General features: G+C 37.7%; 1 protein-coding gene across 9 annotated transcripts in view; it reads right to left on the reverse strand.

Moving 5' to 3' along the window:
* Window positions 1-18,795, reverse strand: part of NCKAP5 (NCK associated protein 5) — a 960,379-nt gene that overhangs the window by 399,699 nt on the left and 541,885 nt on the right. The gene's annotated exons all lie outside the window — the stretch shown is intronic.

Below are 18,795 nucleotides of genomic sequence, written 5' to 3' on the forward strand. Positions count from 1 at the left end.
TCCTTTCCTAGAGTCTTCAGAGGGAATGTGACCTTGCTGACACCTTGATGTCAGGCTTCTAGCCTCCAAAACTGTAGGAGAATAAATTCATGTTGTTTTAAGCCACCCTGCCTGTGGTACTCTGTTATGGTAGTGTTAAGAAACCAATAGACAGTAAACCACTGGTATATTTTATAGTTTTGCTCATGCTTCTTATAATGAGTCACCTCACCCTAGTAACACCATTTCTATCAACCAATTCTAGCCACGGGGTAATGAGACAGCAAACAGACAATAATGTGAATTTAAGGGCTTCACTCCAGACAAAGACTGCAAACTAGTGTGATCTCAGCAAGATGGCACCTGCACAGAGGGGCTCAGGTGCCAGGTGGGCTTCTTGGCTTTACTGTCTTTACTGCCTCTTTCTAGTTACAAGACCTTGGTTGATTTATTTAAGAGGTCTGTACCTTAATTTTCTCAAGTTCAAAATGGAAATAAGAACAATTCCTGCCTCACTGAGTTTGTACTGCATGTAAATGCTTAGCATAGTTCCCAGGGCATGATAACTGTTCCATAAATACTAGCTACTACCACTGCTGGGTTTACTGAAGGCTAAAAATGAAGCATCACTTCATTTGATCAAAGAAACAAATGCAAAAAAGCACCTAACCATGTGGTTGGTGGCTGTAATAAAGTCCTGACAAACTAAGTACTTTATTTTGCGTAAGGAAGAGCTTATTTTCTTTGTAGTCAAACTCAGGAATTTGACTCCATGAGTTACCTTTAAATGTAAAATCATTCCATTTTGGACTCGCAGCACCTGTACATTTATGGTTGCCTGAACTTGCGTAGCTGACAATTTAGGAAGCTTGACACCCAAAAATGATTTCTGAATGATGTTCAAGGTCAGTAAAACATTGTTACTTACTGCGGAGACAGGGAAACAAACCCTTCTCTGTGTAAGATTTTTTTTTTTTATAATTAAACATGATGGCATCTAATGATGTGTTCAACTTCTTCTCACTAATGCAAAGACTTTATTTCTAATGGAAAAGCAAGGTTTGCTTTCCTCCTTTTAAATGGTAAAGGAAAGAACGTGTACATCTCTCTGAAGTGGTTTCTGGTACACCTAGTCAGGGTATGCAGAATACATAATAATTACTGTTAAGGTTTTCAAAGAATAAAGCTATGGTTCCTGCTCATTTACCATTTGACAGTGGGGACAGGATAAATGCATGTGAAAGGTGCCACGTTATGAATTCATTTTTCTAAAACACAGACTAGGCAAAGAATAATGTTCCCAATATGGAACAACCAGTAGGGGTAGGAGAGCACTGCCCAATGAGAAAGAAAAGACATTGGCCTGAGCACTGGAGCAGTCTTAGGGGCCATGCCATAACAGGTGGGAGCTATTCACCTGCTGGGTTGCAGGAGGTCTGAGCATCTCAGGGAGGGGCATATTGTTCCACGTTTTAGAGAATGGAAAGACACTCCAGCTGGTTGCAGGACACTCAGGGGGTTTCACAAAGTGACTACTGGCCAACCAATGCAGAAATATTTTAATATTATAACAACTACATGTCTATCAAGGCACCAGCTGATAAATATCGGCCCTAGATAGGCTGTGATGAATTGGATTGTCACTGTGATAACAGCTGAATCCCGGGGCAATCATATAATAGAAGAGAGTCACCAAGAGATGTAACAGGGTACCACCGTTGCATTGATGAAAGCACACTTAGTTCTACATAGAGTCAGGGAGGTAAAGTGTCTGAATCCTCAAATTCTATTTTAACACATTATTTTGCTTTATAATTTTATTAAGGCAGGAACAAAATTTCCTTGTTAAAGAATTAAAACATTCCCATTAAAGCCTAATGCCATCAACCTTCCAAATGTTGGTCTATCCTCAGAGCTAATTACTGTTATTAATTTGTTAACATCATTTCAGATAACTTTCTATGTGTATTCACATGCATTTGATATTGTCTTGGGTGTTAACTATGTGTTTACATATGTGGTAAGCACAATTCTAAGATGATTCCTTCAAATTATCTGTCTATTCCCCAGACTGTGAATTTGGTGAGATATCACACCCTGATTATGTTGTTATGTGGCAAAAGGAATTTTGCAAATATAATTAAGGTTGCTAATGAAATGACTTTGAGTTAATCAAAAGAAAGATTATTTAAGTGGGCCAAATCTAATCACACATGCCCTTCAAAAGCACAGTTTGTCTAGGTAGTACTGGAAGTCAGAGATTCAAACCATGAAAAGAATTTGATGTACCATGGCTGGATTTGAAAATAAAGGTGATCACATGCCAAGGAATGCTGGAGGCCTCTAGAAGCTCAGAGTGGTCCCACAGACAGTCAGCAAGGAAATGGGACTTCAGTCCTACAACCCCAAGGAAGTGAATTCTGTCAACAACCTGAATGAGCTTAGAAGCAGATTATTCTTTAGAGCCTCCAGGCAATAACCTAGCAGTCTGGCTTATACCTTGCTTTCAGCCTTGTGAGGCCCTAAGCAGAGAACCCACTGAGTCTACTCAGACTTCTGACTTATAGAAGTGTGAGATAATAAATGAGTGTTATTTCAGTTACTAAGTTTGTGGTAATTTGATACAAAGCAATAGAAAACTGATACCACATATTCTGCAGTTTGTTTTTATTGAAAAATTTGTCTTATGAATATAAGCAAAATTAATTCATTCTTTTTTACCTGTTCCATAGTATGTGTGGCAAAATTTTTTTTCAAAGATGATTAGCAAGAGTTCTTGCCATCATTGTACAAACTTGCCATTTTCTTTTATTTCCCTTCTCTTTAAATCTGGGCTGGCCTTTTGATGTGCTCTCACTAATAAAATCTGGTGAGAATGATGTTCTAGGACTTCTGAGTTCAGATCTCGAGAGACCTTAAAAGCTTCTGTTTTTGCCCTTTGGGTATCCATATAGCATGTACAAAAGCTCAAAGTAAACTACAGATGATAGATCACACTTGTAGGGGTTGGGTAGTACAGAAAGGAGGAAGGAGAAGAAAGGCCAGGAGGATGAGAGATAGGGACCTAGATAGCTGCAACCAAGCTCAGGGTAATCTCAGGAGTCTCTAGGTGGAGCAGAAGAACCACTAGGGTGAGTATAGCTAGCCCCCAAAATTGTGAGAATACTAAATCACTGCTGTTCAAGCCTCTGGGACAGGTTGCTTTGCTATAATGGATAACATTATAATAGATATATCATGAATAAATTATGAACATTATATTTTCCTTATCCATTCTCATACTGTTTAACATTTTTGTGTTTTCTAATTATTAAATGGAACAGGAAACTGACATTTCGGTAAGTTGAAGTTGGTCAAATATGAACAATTTCTTAAGGTTCAACCGTACAAACACAGCTTCCACGTATATCCCCTCACATAGCTCTGTGCACATGGCAGGGGGTGTCACTCTAGGGTAAATACTAAGCAGAACTGTTTAGTCATAGGATAGGCACATTCTAAATGTTGATAGATGTTGCAAAGCTGTCCACTAGAATAACTACCAATGTATGTGCCTACTATCAATGTATAATGTTATACTATGTCCCTTGATCTAGATATTCCTAGAATTCCTTTATAAGAAAAATAGGGCTCAAGATGCAGCCAACTTAACATGAGCAAATATAAAACTAAAGTAGTTCTGGCAAATCCGATAGAAAATCCTTGATAATCCAGAAGGCATTTTGAGTTGAGTTTTAAATATCCTACTATAGGTGACTATTTGAGAATAGAGATAGCTTCTTATTTGTACAAGAGTTAAACTAATGTAAGTCGTGTTTATGTTCTATGGCTAGACCTTAGCCCAGTAGTGGGCATAAAACTAGAGTTGAGCTATATCGGGAGACAGCACCAGCTTAGGTGGTCACACAGTTTCAATGAGACTAGAAAATGATGCATTAGAGTTTCACCAAAAACTGTGCTATCCTTCCAGGTGCCCGTATCATGATGGTTGGGAGGGTGAACAGTTAAATGATATTTAGAACATGTTTAGTAAGATGTCCCTTACCAAATATTTGTCTACAGCAGAGGCACAGACTCTTTTTAATACAGTATTTTAAAAAAATATATACAGTATTTATGTGTGGAAGGTGTACTTGTCCCCAAGATCAGTTCTGCTCTTCTTCTGTAATAACACAGATTTAACTGGGTATCTGGCCACACTTCCCATCTCTCTTACTTGATGATCTGACCTTTTACAATGAACAGGATTCAATCTAAGAAGGAGGGAAAATGAGAATTCCCAGGACATTCAGTAAGTGGTTACAACAGTACAGAAATTGCCTTTTAAGACAGAAGAGGCCAAAGACACAAAGGATTGAATAAAAGCCGACTCCTAGTTCACAGTGTGGTTACACACATCTCACCCCACAGAGGCAGGGAAGAATCATGAACCCACCTTCCCCGAACTGACTGGTGAACCATTTTGTATTCTAAACATTAAAAATACATGTTGAAGCACATGGCAACTAGCATAATTTATCAGGAGGCTTGTCAGGGCTAGGATTGTTGGAGATTCCTACAGGATCAGTAACTCATGTGTTTTCTAAATTGGGGTGAACCCTGGTACCCAGGATGCTGGCTGATGCTCTCACATCCCAGTGAAAAAAGCTCTATCCTGGCAAGTCACCTGCAAAGTCAGTGGCCTTTTGGCAATCTACTATACCCTTTCCAAAGTTGCATATGTTTGGAAAACAAAACAATTGCTTTCCCCAAAACAAATATGCAGGAAAAAAAATCCAAGAGAAGTGCTCAAGTAAATTAGAACTATTCCAAAAATGGAATGGGAGCGCCTTCTGAAAAAAAATAAACACCTCAAGTAAAAAAATTTCCCTGTTAATGTGTTTTTAATCAAATACATCAATCTAAAGTTTCTACAACATCTGCAAACCTGAATATGATTGTATAATGTGACCAAAATGCAATAAAATAATTGCATTAGGGTTTTGGCATCACTTTATAATAAGTGGACAGTAATTGTTGCTAAATTACAGCTGAATCTCTGCAGAATTAGATATTACATCCATATTAGGATCGAATGACTCTATCATGATTAATGATACTGCAGTGAATACCAAGAGAATTAAAATGATTAGCCACTTATTCTAAAGTGTTGACATTTTTCCATGATTTTAGAGTTGTTTCAAAAGAACCCTGAAATTAGACTTACTGCTAATGGTTACTGAGATAAATCCAGAGGCAAATATTCCTTAAAAGGTCAACTTTATTAATGGGTAAATATTAAAAATTTAAAAAGCCACTTAGCTGAACTATCCACCTTAAATAACTAATAGCAGATGATGTGTTTAACACTCTAGTTATATTTGAACAATACAGACATGTAATTAAAGATACTTGGCTATAATTAAAATCTTCATAATCGTTTTCAAAATAATTTCTGCAATTCATGCTACATATTTGTAGTGAGCTAAAAAAAAAGAGATAAATGTATTACCAGTTTCAGAGGAGTTTGTGTCATTTGATTATCAGGTCTTTTTTGCAACTTTTTAAGAAGAAATTATAAAAAAGTAAAAGCAAATTTGGTATTTAATTGTTTATGGAAGATGTTTAGGTTAAAAATTACTTGCAAACACTTCTCAGAAGGAAACTTGGTAGCAATTCATTAGACCCATACTTGGCAGTATCTTAGTAAAGTAATTGTGCACCTGAAAATGGACCTTAAACAGACATTCACAGAAAGTGGTTTGTATTTTTTCCTACTGTTTTCGTATTACTGAATATTAGTTCCTAAGATAAGTATCATATTGTACAAGATATTGTGATTCTTAGAACTAGCTATTCTTGGCCCCAAGAGTAATTTTGTAAATGACTGAAAAACGCAAATGCTATTAAAGAGACTAAACATATGGCAATAACAACTTTGAACTGGTACAAAAACAGCCACGAGCTGAAATTTTGAATTTGTCGCTAATGTACCCAGTGATCTCTCTGGAATTTGTTTTGTGCACACACGGGTTCAGGATTTTTTTTCTGACTTGGATTCCCAGTACAAAATGATATAAGGGTGATATTTGAAATAAAACTGAGAAAACAGGTAGAACTCTTCAGAATAAAGCTAATTTATCACGTCCTGGGTTTATCACTGTAGAAACCCAGCCTCCAACTTCTCAGCAACTCACGTATAAAATGGAGAGAAATTTGAACACATGATGTTGGGACCACTGCTACTAACTAGTTACTGGTCTCTACTAAATTTGCCCCACACCAACTGCAATGTCTCAATACCAACCGTGTCTCAAATATCTTAGTTTTTATATTCCCAACCATGTCTAGCAAAGAATTAGGTAGACAGTAATAATCTCATAAATCCCTTTTCACCTGATTGGGCTTACAGAATTCTCCTGGTCTTCATCCTACATTCCCCTAATGGATGATCTCATCCCTTCTTCTTAATCGTCACATTTCCTTGCTACCGTCAGCCCTTTGTTACCCCCAATCCCTAGAGTAGGAGTTGATCAATTAAGGTCCGCAAGCCAAGTTTACACTACTACCTCCTTTTGTAAATCAGGTTGTACTGGAATAAAGCTTTTCTTTCACCCTTTATCAATGACCACTTTTGTGCCACAAAGGCAAAGGAGCTGTGGCAATAACCATAGAGCCCACAAAGCCTTAAGCTTTTGCACTCTGCTCTGTACAGGACAAATTTGCATTAGAACATGGAACCTCAATGTTTTCATACTGAGCAACACCTCCCTGCTTCTTATATGAATACACATGGAAATGTCTAAGATGGGGGCTAATGGAAGGATGTGGAATTCCTCCTGATAAACTACAGCCATCTGTCACTAACATCCTCCAATAATCCCCTGGGGAAAAAAAAAATCATTTCAAATAAAGTAGCTATACTTCTGCTTCTAGGCATAAATTCCCAAAGGGGGAATCAGTGGAAAGAGTGACCCATGGTCAACCACTCGATCTACCAGGTAGTATGGATCCCCATTGATAACTATTGATAACTATTGATTATCAATCATATGATAATTATGTATTACCTACTCCATTTTACTGAGCTCTTCTGTTACTCTACACCAGATACTTCACATACAGTAAGTCATTTTGTCCTCTCAATAGCCATATGTAGTTGGTCCATTTTATAAATAACAAAACTATAGTTCACAGTTAAAGGAGCATGTCAAAGCATAAAGAACTAGTAAAAAAAGCAAAACTAGAATTGAACACAGCCAGTGGGACTCCAGAGTCTAGGCATGACAGTGCACTGCCACTGAGGTAACATATTTCTGCTTCCCAAATATTCCGCAACTGTGGCACATGAATTGAAAAAGTAAATGTCAGCAGCAACAGGAGAAGACATTCTTATTGCTTAGAGCAAACTTCCTAAACTTTCCAAACAATCTCGTTTATTTTAAACTCCATATAAATTATATCCTCAAATATCATTTCTCTTATGATCAAATTAGGAATAATACTTTCTTTTTAAGCATGTTCAAATGAACTCTTTTCTGTGACTTGGAAAAATAAAGTTTTATCTCAAAATGCTTCTTTACGATGATTGTCCCTGTACAGATGTGAGATTGAAGTTACCATTTTCTTACATTTTGTTTGTATTCTAATATTTTTGGTTATATGGATTCCATAAATAAATGGTGATTTAAAAAAAAACATTTTCTTTTCAATTCAAAGAAAAAAGAATCTTAAAAGCAAAGTCTGAAGCATATGGAAAGGCAAGCTCCTGATAGCAAAGGTTGTTTCTGGATATAAATGGAATAATGCTCCAATGGGGTTTCAGGTCTCACTGAGAGGCTTATGTTGGGCTGGATCGGGAAGCTGGGTAGGGAAGCAATGATGTCCCTTGGATGCTGGATTGCAGAATGCAGTGAAAGATACAACCAGCTGAAGCTGAATCTATCACATGGCATTCAAATCAGTCACTAACATCCTCAAGGGTATCAGCTATTGGAGCATATGCTGGTCCTGAAAACTAGGCAGAAAAGGGAGTTTCTAGAAAAAAAAAATATTTTAGAAGAAAAAGTAATTTTGTAAAATCTTACCAAAGAATGCAGTGATCATAACAGAAAGCATGGGGTCATTAGGAATGAATCATGCCAAATGATATTTTGTCTCCTTTTTTTGTTCCCCTTCCTTTTTTATCAATAGATTCTTTAGTTCTGGGAAAGGACATAGGTCAGTCAGTGTACAGATGAAAGGAAAAAAAAAAAAAAAGGAAGGAGCTCTTTTGTTAATGAATTTCCTACAAATATTTTGTTGCTCTTTGTCTAAGAAACCTCATTAAGTTTTTTCTTCAGGATCTTGATCTTAAAGCCCAACTTCAAAATGTGTTTTGCTTTATTTAGTATGTCTCATGTCACCACTCTATTCACACCCTCTACTGCCTCCACAAGCATGCCTGTGGCTCTGGCATTGCTACTTGGATCAGTTTTAATTGATAGGTCAGACAAGCATGTCAACACACACACACACACACACACACACACACACACACACATATGCAAACACCCTGGTCTTGTGAGTCCTTACCACTAATAATCATAAGAGTCTGATGGGATACAAATTTGGGACTGAGCTCCCGGAGAACTGGATTCAGTTCCTAGTGTTGCAATGAACTCAATAGGTTAACTCTGGAAATGGCACCTTTCCTCAATCTCCCCATTTGAAAAATGCTAGGTTGGGATCAGGGACATTCCTTTCAGCTCTGAGTATGTTGTATCATCTATGAGTCATGCATGCCACTTCCTATTTCTGTAGTGCTAAAAGCTCATTTCTCTTCATTTTCCCCAGTGAGAATGATTGCTAGCTCTCCCGTTAGCAATCTCATTACATATTTTTACATATTTGCTGCTTATTATGTTTTCCTTCCATCGCTTTTCCACATGAATGAACAGCATACGTTATCTTCAGCTTCAAAAGGTTCACCTTCATTTTTCAGTATTTTCTTTTATGGCGACTTCTTGAATCCTATTTCCTAAAACCCATAAAGGGTGTGGTTAAAAGCAAAGCCTCTGGATTTAGGCTACCTGTATTTGAAGCCACATCCCGGAGGTGCAAGTTTGGACAGGTCACTACTTCACATGATGAAGTTTAAGTATTCTTATTTACAAAATGGGTATTTTAATAGTATCAAAGTCTTAATTGGGATAGTTGTAAGACAGAAAACATCTTCAGCATGCACTGGGTGTTAGGCACATAATTGACACTATTTAAATCACTATCTGGGGTATTGCTATTCTTGTTTCTGATACTTCCTCATCTCCACAATGCACCAGAAAACTGGTGCTTCTAACAAAATTTACCCAAATGAACATTAAATGAGGCTAAAGAGAAACAAGGCCATCCACTTAGGGAAACATGGTACTTTCTTTTTAATAATTAACTACATTATAGAGGTGAATTCTAGTTCTTTTTTTTTTTTTTAGATTTATTTTTGTATTTATTTGAGAGCTTGAGTGAGCAAGTGGGGATAGGGGCAGAGGAAGAGGAGAGAATCTCAAGCAGATCCCCTACTGAGCGTGGAGCCTGCCATCAGGCCTTGAGGTTACAATCCTGAGATCAGGACCTGACCTGAAATCAAGAGTCAGATGCTTAACTGACGGAGCCACCTAGGTGCCTCTGAGTGAATTCTGTTTCTGATAGTGCCCTATGCCCTTGTTTCAAGCGACCATGCCCATGACCTCAGGAACAATCTTTCAGTGTTTCTGGCTAAGGAGTGACCCTCCCAAGTGGGCAGAGGCTCCTGCTTTCCCGACCTGAAACAAAATTATTTTTTTAAAGATTTTATTTAATTATTCATGAGAAACACACACAGAAAGAGAGGCAGAGACATAGGCAGAAGAGAAGCAGGTGCCATGCAGGGAGCTCGATGTGGGACTCGATCCCAGGACCCCAGGATCACGCACTAGGCGGAAGGCAGGCACTAAACCACTCAGCCGCCCAGGTATCCCTGAAAAAAATAATTTAAAGAACAGAGGAAACTACAGATCTTAAAAAAAAAAAAAAAAAAAAAAAAAAAACGTCAAAAGTGTGATTCCTTCTTAATGACAGAGAAATTAGCTATCTCCAATGCCATTTCTGGTTGGATGCTGAACACAGTGCCAATGAGATGTGGCTACATCCACCTGCTTCTACTTGCTTCTTCTACCTGCTAAAATTTAATTTTTGCCACATGTCTAATTGCATACCATTGGCTATGTCTTCCATTACTGGTTAGGATACTAGAGGTATTACTGGTAAGCCTGGTAGTTCATTGTTTGATAAAATAGCTCATAACCTCAAAATATGAGGTTGGTTACTTCCTTCTAAGCAACCACATTTGCTAAGCCAGTCAGAGATGTAGGTTTCAGAATCTTGAATGTGCAAAACTACAGAAAACTAACACTAATGTCAGGGGTTTATATGATGAGAGTGGCCATGTTTTCTCTTAGATCTAATTGCTGCTTTTTTTCTTCCTTGATTCTCTTCAGGATATGAGCCCATAATCCTTTATATTCTGTTTTAATCTGCACTTTCCTGTGGACTTTTATACACTTATCTTCTTACACAACAACAAACTTACCCTTTTTCTTCCACGTGCAGCCTTCCCAAATACTCAAAGATCATTTTACTCACCCTGGCCCTCCTTAGGCTGCTTCCTTTGGGCTCTTAAATTAATTTCATCAAACCTCAATGATTTCAACGCATTTAATTACTGAAGTGTGCCTTAACCTGCTTGCTTCAGATGAGAACTTATCCAGTTGCTCATTAACTGTTACTGTATTAGCATGCTCTGACTATTAACCTCTGTAGTGAAGGATGAAGAGAAGAGCTGGCAATGATCTCTCAGCTCTCCTGCCAAGTGCATGTCCCCCACCCTCACCCCTCTAATAAGTGGCAGGCCTCCTCCTCTGGAAGAAACTTCTGTCTTTTGAACACATGCAACTACATTGTTTCATTTCATTTTCTAAATAAATAAAAATAAAAAATAAAAAGAACATTGTCTTATGTTTTCTGCTCCATACCTTTAATCCTTCATATTTTTATAGACATCTTTAAACTCTTCCTACACATCGCACCTAGAATTTTTATCTCTGATTGAAAACTGTACATGTACAGATAGATATATCCTCATAGGACTTGGCCTTTATTTTTAACCTTTAACTGGGGAACACAGATGCTTAAAATCATTTCAACCTAGATTTGCTAAGGGACACTACTTTTTATTTAGTGGGTGGTTCAGAAGGACAATGCATACATGGACATAATTACTCTGTGTTCTAGGTTTAGAAGTTTTGGGAGATTCTAATTGTTCTCATCTCTAAGATGATAAAATAAAATTTTTCGTACAGTTTTATCCAACTCACTTTATCACTCTACTTGGGAGCATTCGTCTACCAACTTTTTGAAACTCTTTAGGTTGCTTCATTCCTCTGCAGCTCAAAATTGGGCTGTGTCTGCTTTAGCCATTTTATTTGCATGAGCAGTTCTTCAAACGACCAAAACATAGTCAATCCACCAGCATTTCACCACGCCAACCAGTGGTACCACCACCAAACTCTAACAGAGCATGCTGGGTTCCATGATTAAAACCCAGTGAATCCCCAACTAGTTCAGTACATGCCTACACAGGCCCAGGAGCAAACAGACATGGGGTCCCAAGGGAGGATCTCTACACCTGTTTTAAATAATGTTTTTGTTATTGCTATGTTTAAATTTCCCACTTAACACTTAGCTTAAAAGTGTTTTGTGTGTTTTTTCCCGTTCCTCTCTCAACATGTTTATATTAAGCTTTCACAAGCATGGAAATAAAACATAAATCCTGATCATTCAAGCCAAAATACAACCATATGTGCTCTTCTCACCTACCCACTATCCTTGTATTTTATTCCTTCTTTCCCTTGGCAGATGTCTTCTGTTAAAAAAAAAAGAAGCTGACTGTATTGGAAAGGGAAAGCAAAGCGTGGGCTATACTAGGCAACAACGGTTAGGAGCTATCAAGAAAGAGGGGCCACTCTACCGCATATTTGCAAAGGCATAAGGACCTGTTCAGTGGCGATTATCTGAGGCATACCTATTAGGCATCTGCCCAGGTGCTATTTTTACCCACTCTCCAGAGGGAAGATAAATGCTTTGTTCCCATTCATGCAGATGCCAAATAAAGGTCACCCTCTTTCAGAAAACATATGAAGAGTGATATTTGTGTTCAGTCATTTTTAGGTAATGACTTTCTTCTTTTTCTTAAATGCTGTTGGGAAGTGGTGAGGCAAAACTTGTGTGACTGCAAAAATAGCACTTTTTGAAAAATATTGTTAGGCCAGACTATTGAAAGAGAGACTAGAATTGTGAAAACAGCTGCTTTGGAAGTTTCAAAAATTTTATTGACTCATAAAACGTTGCAATGAGAAAGAATCCAAGAATTTATGGTAGAAACGAGGAAACTGAGGCCCCAGGAAATTAAGGGAATTGCTCAAGGTCATTTAGTATCTTATTCATAGGGCTGAAGCCAGAGTAAAAATCAGTCTGGTAGGTTTTCTAGTACATGCTATTGTCTCACCCTTTTAAAATGCCAATCTTTTTGTTAACTTGGTCTTATATGGGAGCAATTTTAGCCTTCTCCACTGCTGCCTAAGTCCAAAACAATGTAGTGTGAAAAGGTCATTTTTAAATTACCAAAGCTTCCAAAAACATTGGGTCAGAAGGGATCAACTAAACACTCTTGCTGCTTCCAGGTAAAGTCACAGCAAACTCTCTCCACTCTGCAAAATCCCAAAGGGTAGGAGGGCCCACAGCCAGCCCCCATAGCCTCTGTGTTATTGCCTAACTTTACAGGCTATAGGCGAGAAGTGCATTGATGGGCTCCCTCTGGTTTGGTGGGTCACAGCTATGTCTGCAAGTCAAATCAGAAACTCCACACTCATGCATTCTGCTTTGCCTGAAAGCTGTATTACTGCAAAGTTGTAGGATATAGTACTAATTTCATTTTAGAAATTTAAATCCTTCCTCAAAAGAGGCAGAGTAGCTCACTCTTTAAAGGAGCTTTGCAATGAATGAAACTACACAAAATGTCAATAGCAGGCATTAATTTGACTTTAGTCAATCCATATGTTCATTTGCTGAATTTTCATGTGGAGAGTTTTGTATAATAGCGGCCCATCTTCATGGAGTAGAGAAAATGTCCTTAACAAACCTCCCACACTGCCCAACAGTCCTGGAAATCTGTCCATAATGAGCCACCTCCAGTCAGACATTTAGTGAGTACCCACTACGAGGTGTGTCCTGTGCTATTTCCGCAGATAGAGCTATAGATAGAATTCTCATTCCTGGGAAGCTCAAATCCAATAGGAAAATAGACCTTTAAGAAATAAGTCAGGATTTCATCTAAATGGTTTTATTGGGACTCATTTCATCATCATATTCCTGCCCATCTATAAGGCACATTCCTCTTAGGTAGGAAATAACCTGTAAGCATCACTTAGGTTACCTCCTAACTCGAGGTAAGAAGAAGACTTAGCCACTCCTATCTATCATTTAAAGAAATGAGCTTCAGGACACCTGGGTGGCTCAGTGGTTGAACATCTGCCTTCAACTCAGGGCATGATCCTGGAGTCCTGGGATGGAGTCCCACACTGGGCTCCCTGCAGGGAGCCTGCTTCTCCCTCTGACTGTGTTTCTACCTATGTCCCTGTCTCTCTGTGGGTCTCCAAGAAAAATAAATAAAATCTATTTAAAAAATAAAGAAATGAGCTTCTTTCCAATAGTCTAATAGGTAACTATCTTTTCTATCGGATATAGTTATATTACTTCAGGCCTAAATCCCTCATGCTGTAATTCATGTTCTCTTTCCTTCTTTTATTGACTCTTCAAGGAAGATGAGCATTTAATAATTCCACTAATTTAATATGAAGACCGTGTTAGTTTCCTGTTTTCTGGGATTCATAAGTCTGATTTAAAAGTAACTATGTAGTGTGCATAATTCTCCACTGTGTATGTCCTAATCACAGAAGTCTGAATATTGTACATAGCAGACACTCAGAAATATCTGCCAAGATAATGAGCATTTTAATCAGGGTTTGACCAGAACAGAGGATGCCAAAAGAGTGTGTGTGCTTTCAACTCAACATTCCAGGACAGCATCTCTCTTTTCAACAATAGTATTAACAATACTAACAATAGTATTCCAGGGAATCCCTTGAGGGACTAAGAACCATGTACTGACAGATATATTTCTTTACCTCTTCTTCATGACCTAGGATCAAACAAGTTCACCAGCACACTAGAAGTTTTCAACATGAATGAATGAATGAATGAATGAATGAATGAATAAATGAATGAAAAAAGCAAGGAGTTTCCATTCTCACTAAATGGCCCTTCTTACTATAAAATTTTCTTTAATATTTGAGAGAAATTGCCATGGCCTATAATTATTTCTTTATCAAGTCTACCTATGTTCATTCTGTTTTGCCTTCCTCCATGTCTTTGTTAAGACCCAACCATTCACTCTTGCATGGACTTTGCAAAAGAAGCAATTCCACCAAACTCTTCTTGAGAATGAATAAAAAATCCTCAATCATGTATGATAAGGCTTCAAATTATACAAACATTAATTTAAATAAAGTCATCTCCCTGAGTACCTCAGGATAAAAGTGCTTTATAAAATTCAGATATTTTCTTGGTTGTAATGTATCTAAAAGCTATACAGTTAGATCTTTAAACTCAGATGATGTGATGTGTGCTACAGAATTTATAGAAACAAAATTCTACAAAGCAATGTGGTAATAATATGTGCTACTGAAAACCAAGATATTGTAAATTATTTTCAGTACTAAATAAAGGAATCAGTGACTCTCAACCATTAAATCAGTAATGCTTTCTGTACAGACCTGTATCTCCTGTGTGCTTGCAAATGTAAACTATTAGTTACCTCCCAAGGATATGGAAAGTAAAGTACTAGAAAGTGTTAAGGTCATAATGTTGCTCTATGTTTAAAATTTCATTTATACTTTTTGTGAAGGTTTTCAAAATTTGTTTCACTTAAGGATACCTATTTGTTACCAAAAAAAAAAAAAAACAGCTATAATAATTTTGAGTTTGGTATTTTTAAAGGTCTTTTTCAAATGAAGGATTCTTTCAATTTCAATTAATTAAGGATATAAAAATATTTATCAAGAATTTATTTCATTAGGCATTTTCAATGAAATCAAGTCTTTTAAAAAAATTAGAAAACCAAGTATTAAAACATTTTCATGCAAGTATGTGAAGGAAAGTCTTAGAATGAAGCTAAGAAAAAATAATAGCAACGTAAATTCAATTATTGTGCCAAGTAGCCACAGAAACATGGTCATTCAAGTAAATAAATTATTCTGATTTTGCTCCTCGCTGACACAAATTACTCATTTCCTTGGACTTGATACAAGAAGGCTTCAGAGGAAAAGAAGAAATGCAATCAAAGAGCCAAAAAAAAAAAAAAAAAAAAGGCACATTACTCATCGTCTGCCAGCCTTGCAGTAACTGAGGTTTACTATCATCCCTCATCCCCCACAGCATTGCAGGAGATGTACATGAGCCAGACTCTTACATGCTTAAATGATCTCATTCATGGTCTTGATTTCCTTTTGTGGACTCCTGCAACAGTTTTGAATGGTGCCATTGTGACTTGCAACCAATTGCAAAGCGCTTTTAGTTATTTGTTGCTAATTAAGTATTGAAGTTTGCAAATGACATACTTTAAAAAGCTAATTCAGGTTCATTTCCAAAATAAGCAAGGGTGATAAAGTACTAACAACTAATAAATCCTGGGCATCCACCAACCAGAAAGAACTCTGCCGCTGTCCCAGGTACTGGGGGGGAGGGGGCGGAGCGCATAGTACTAGAAAGGGAATGTATTAGTGCAGACAGCACTGAGAAGGAGGCTTGAGAAACCTAAGCTTCTATCAACCAGGAGAGAAGTATCATAGCATTTTAATAACCTAGTACATCTAGCTATTAGGGTGAAATAAAGGGAATATCACTTTGGATAAGCATATTAGCCTCACCCACATATTTCCTGTTGTGTTTTCTTGAAGAGGAAAGGAAGTGGGATGGAATGCTGGAAGTTACACATAACCCATAGCTTTTCTCATCTGTGATCCCAAGAAGTATGTCACATATAAAGTACAAGGGCAGGGTTACAATTCTGCCCTTCTGGTCTCACACACTGACTTAGTGCTGCTAGGGCTGCCACAACAATAAAGCTACAGACTGGGTAACTAAACAACCCACATATTGGGTAACTATTTCTCAGAGTTCTGGAGGCTAGAAGGGTTATCAGGGTTGGTTTCTGGTGAGGACTGTCTTCCTGGCTTGTAAACAGCCACCTTCTTACTGTGTGTTCATATCATCTTTCTTCTGTGTGCACATGGAAAGAGAATGAACCCTGATGCAGCTTCTTCCTCTTGTAAGATCACAATCCTGTCAGATTAAGACACCCCTTATGACCTTATTTAACTTTATCTCCCCTAAAGGCCCTATGGCTTTACGGTCACATTGGAAAATAGGGCTTTATCATATGAATTTGGGGGGATACAATTAAGTCTGTAACACACACCCAGTGAGAAAAAGAGAGAGAGGTCTGCCCCTACATATTCTCTACTCTGACCAAAGTAAATGAAAGTGAATTCAGAAGTATTGGTGGAAACAAACAGCCTCTAAACGCAGGCTTCCACTGTAGAGTTTCCTGTCCAGGTACTTGTCCTGATTCAGATCTCACTGAGGCCTAGGATATCTTGCTTAAAACCTATACCTAATCACTGCCACTGTGTATCCAATTTATTAATCAGAAAATACTCATTGAATAGCAATTGTATTCCTAGACCAAGGGTATATACAAGAAGTATAAGATTCATATGGTTTAGGGGGAGATGAGTGTATGTATGAATCAACCAGTGGATAAGATCAGCTCATTTCTATTTAAACAGTGAACCAGAATCTTCATGACAACCATGTGGAATTTGCAAGGTAGAACAATACCTTACAAATACTGCTATGATGACCACTCTCTCATGTCTCTGTCATGGCCTTTATGGAAACAAGGATGTTCTCTATGTTCTCTATCTCAAAGCAGACTGGGCCCTAGTACCTTTGGTGCAGGGAGGAACGACGTAAATGAAGTTGTTCCTTCTTCATTGTAACTAGTTCCTATTGCACTCAAGAGCCTTATTCATCATGTATTGCTATGAACATTTGGGCAACAGAAGGTTTAGATAAAAAAATACAAAATAATGACCACAGAGTAAAAAATAAATTAGTGGAAAATCACATGATGTTTTAATTCTAGGAAAAGAGGGACACAGCAGAGTATTAGTAGAACCTCCCAAAAATAGAAACCAAGATTACAAATGAATTAAGGGGGTCCTAAATGAGAAGAACATGCAACCAAGAATACTTTATCCAGCAAGGCTCTCATTCAAAATGGAAGGAGAGCTAAAGAGCTTCCAAGACAGGCAGCAACTGAAAGAATATGTGACCTCCAAACCAGCTCTGCAAGAAATTTTAAGGGGGACTCTTAAAATTCCCCTTTAAGAAGAAGTTAAGTGGAACAATCCACAAAAACAAGGACTGAATAGATATCATGATGACACTAAACTCATATTTCTCAATAGTAACTCTGAATGTGAACGGGCTTAATGACCCCATCAAAAGGCGCAGGGTTTCAGACTGGATAAAAAAGCAGGACCCATCTATTTGCTGTCTACAAGAGACTCATTTTAGACAGAAGGACACCTACAGCCTGAAAATAAAAGGTTGCAGAACCATTTACCATTCGAATGGTCCTCAAAAGAAAGCAGGGGTAGCCATCCTTATATCAGATAAACTAAAATTTACCCCGAAGACTGTAGTGAGAGATGAAGAGGGACACTATCTCATACTTAAAGGATCTATCCAACAAGAGGACTTAACAATCCTGAATATATATGCCCCGAATGTGGGAGCTGCCAAATATATAAATCAATTAATAACCAAAGTGAAGAAATACTTAGATAATAATACACTTATACTTGGTGACTTCAATCTAGCTCTTTCTATACTCGATAGGTCTTCTAAGCACAACATCTCCAAAGAAACGAGAGCTTTAAATGATACACTGGACCAGATGGATTTCACAGATATCTACAGAACTTCACATCCAAACTCAACTGAATACACATTCTTCTCAAGCGCACATGGAACTTTCTCCAGAATAGACCACACACTGGGTCACAAATCGGGTCTGAACTGATACCAAAAGATTGGGATCGTCCCCTGCATATTCTCAGACCATAATGCCTTGAAATTAAAACTAAATCACAACAAGAAGTTTGGAAGGACCTCAAACACGTGGAGATTAAGGACCATCCTGCTAAAAGATGAAAGGGTCAACCAGGAAATTAAGGAAGAATTAAAAAGATTCATGGAAACTAATGAGAATGAAGATACAACCGTTCAAAATCTTTGGGATGCAGCAAAAGCAGTCCTAAGGGGGAAATACATCGCAATACAAGCATCCATTAAAAAACTGGAAACAACTCAAATACAAAGCTAACCTTACACATAAAGGAGCTAGAGAAAAAACAGTAGATAGATCCTACACCCAGGAGAAGACGAGAGTTAATAAAGATTAGCAGAACTCAACGAAATCGAGATGAGAAGAACTGTGGAACAGATCAACAGAACCAGGAGTTGGTTCTTTGAAAGAATTAATAAGATAGATAAACCATTAGCCAGCCTTATTAAAAAGAAGAGAGAGAAGACTCAAATTAATAAAATCATGAATGAGAAAGGAGAGATCACTACCAA

The sequence above is a fragment of the Canis lupus genome, chromosome 19 (genome assembly GCF_003254725.2).
Source record: "Canis lupus dingo isolate Sandy chromosome 19, ASM325472v2, whole genome shotgun sequence".
NCBI classification, from domain to species: Eukaryota; Metazoa; Chordata; class Mammalia; order Carnivora; family Canidae; genus Canis; species Canis lupus.